The sequence below is a fragment of the Rutidosis leptorrhynchoides genome, chromosome 1 (assembly GCF_046630445.1).
Source record: "Rutidosis leptorrhynchoides isolate AG116_Rl617_1_P2 chromosome 1, CSIRO_AGI_Rlap_v1, whole genome shotgun sequence".
Lineage (NCBI taxonomy): Eukaryota > Viridiplantae > Streptophyta > Magnoliopsida > Asterales > Asteraceae > Rutidosis > Rutidosis leptorrhynchoides.
In genome coordinates this window covers 187,136,049-187,138,708 of record NC_092333.1, presented here as the reverse complement: position 1 = coordinate 187,138,708, position 2,660 = coordinate 187,136,049, and the positions used below count along the sequence as shown (strand labels likewise).

Here is a 2,660-nt window from a genome sequence, read left to right as displayed (position 1 = left end):
CTAAGTATGGAAGACCGAATGAGAGCTAAACGCACTGGCCAAGGTCATGCAATTACTCAACCAGGCATTAATGCACCAGATTATGAAATCAAAGGACAAATCCTACACATGGTAACTAATCAATAACAATTTAGTGGTGCGCCGAAGGAAGATCCAAATGAACATCTTCGTACCTTTAATAGGATCTGTACTCTATTCAAGATCAGAGAAGTTGAGGATGAACAGATCTATCTCATGTTATTTCCCTGGACTTTAAAGGGAGAAGCCAAAGATTGGTTAGAATCGTTACCTGAAGGGGTGATTGATACATGGGATGTTTTAGTTGAAAATTTTCTTAAACAATTCTTTTCGGCATCTAAAGTGGTGAGACTTCAAGGAGAAATTATTACGTTCACACAGAAGCCAAATGAAATATTATATGAGGCATGGACAAGATTTGGAAAGTTGTTAAAAGGATGTCCGCAACATGGTTTAGACACTTAACAAATAGTACAAATATTCTACCAAGGATGCGACATTACTACACGAAAAGACATCGATATAGCAGCTGGTGGTTCCATTTTGAAGAAAACTGCAACTGAAGCTTACAAAATTATTGATAACACTGCTTCCCACTCACATTAGTGGCATCAAGAAAAAGATATCGTTAGATCATCTAAAGCGGCTAGAGCCGATTCTAGCCATGACTTTGATTCCATTTCTGCAAAGTTAGATGCTTTCAAAAGACGAATGGAAAAGATGACTAAAGATATTCACGCAATACGAATTAGTTTTGAGCGGTGTGAAGGACCACATTTGACAAAAGATTGTCTCAGTATTGAACAAACAATGGAACAAAGAGAGAATGTTTCATACATGAACCAAAGGCCTGGAATTAATTATCAAGGTAATTATCAACCGCCAAGACCAAACTACAATCAAAACCAGAATTATAACCGAAATGTTCCATACAACAATCAACAAGGTCCTAGCAATCAGCAAGTATCTAATAATACTTACAACCAGCAAAGACCTATTTTTTCAATTAAACCACCACAAACCGATGATAAAAAGCCAAATCTAGAAGACATGATGTCAAAGCTAGTTGAATCTCAAACTCAATTTTTCACATCTCAGAAACAAACTAATGAACAAAATGCTCAAGCATATAGAAATCAACAAGCTTCTATTCAAAATCTGGAATAAGAAGTAAGCAACCTAGCAAGGTTAATAGGTGAAAGAAAACTGGGAAGTTTACCTAGCGATACAAATGCTAACCCCCGAAATGAAACAGCTAAAGCCATTACCACGAGAAATGGTATTACACTTAAACCACCTGAAATGCCTGTAAATTCTGATGACTCTATTCCTACTCCACAAGAACCACAATCTGAGCAAGAAAAGGAAACAGAACCGGTAGTTGAAAAGGTTAATGAAGATAACACAGTTAAGGCTAAATCTTATGTTAAACCATACCAACCACCGCTTCCTTACCCAAGTAAAATGAGAAAAGAAAGACTTGAAGCCGAGCAATCTAAATTCTTGGATATATTTAAACAAATAAATGTCAATCTTTCTTTTATTGATGTAATTTCAGGAATGCCTAGATATTCTAAATTCTTGAAAGATCTAATTACAAATAGAAAGAAAATGGAAGAACTCTCGACTGTTACTATAAATGCTAATTATTCTTCAGTACTGTTGAATAAACTACCAGAAAAACTCTATGATCCAGGAAGTTTCACAATTCTATGTTTTCTGGGTAGTCTTAGTTCAATAGAAGCATTGGCAGACTTAGGTGCTAGTATAAATTTAATGTCGTATTCACTATACGCTAAACTAGACCTCGGAGAATTGAAACCAACAAGAATAAGCATACAAGTAGCCGATCGACCAGCAAAATATCCTAGAGGGATAATGGAAAACATGCTAGTTAAAGTTGGTACTTTAGTATTTCCAGTAGATTTTGTTATTCTGGACATGAAAGAAGATTCTCGAGTTCCTCTCATATTAGGAAGACCATTCTTAAACACAGCTAAAGAAATAATAGACGTGTTCAGTAAGAAACTGGCCCTAAGTATAGAGGATGACAGTGTTACCTTTTCTGTTGATAGAGCCATGCAACAACCGCAATCTGCAGATGATGCATGTTATTATATTTAAACTATAGATTCACATGCAGAATTGTTAGAGGGATTTCCAAAATTAAAAGGAATAGGTGAATGTTCTTTAGGAGAAGGAACTGAACCAATTGATGAAGCTGAAATGTTAGCTACACTTATGGCTAATGAATATGAACCAACAACAGAAGAACTTCAAATGCTAAAAGAGGAAGACAGATATCGATACAAATCATCGATAGAAGAACCACCGAGATTAGAATTAAAGCCACTTCCAAACCATTTGGGATACGCTTATTTACATGGTGAATCTAAATTACCTGTGATAATATCATCTTCTCTTACGAAAAATGAAAAATCTCAACTCATTAATGTGCTAAAAGCTCATAAACCAGCTATTGCATAAAAGATTCATGACATTAAAGGCATAAGTCCTTCATATTGCACACATAAAATCCTTATGGAAGAAGGACATAAAACGTATGTGCAACGCCAGCGATGATTAAATCTTAATATGCAAGATGTTGTTAAGAAAGAAATTATTAAACTGCTCGATGCAGG

At 35.3% G+C, this 2,660-nt stretch overlaps 1 non-coding gene across 1 annotated transcript; it reads right to left on the bottom strand.

The window, feature by feature from the left end:
* Positions 1 to 366: 366 nt before the first annotated feature.
* Positions 367 to 473, bottom strand: LOC139886780 (small nucleolar RNA R71). Its single transcript, XR_011772646.1, has one exon. It is a non-coding gene; the product is annotated as a small nucleolar RNA R71 (small nucleolar RNA).
* Positions 474 to 2,660: the final 2,187 nt, after the last annotated feature.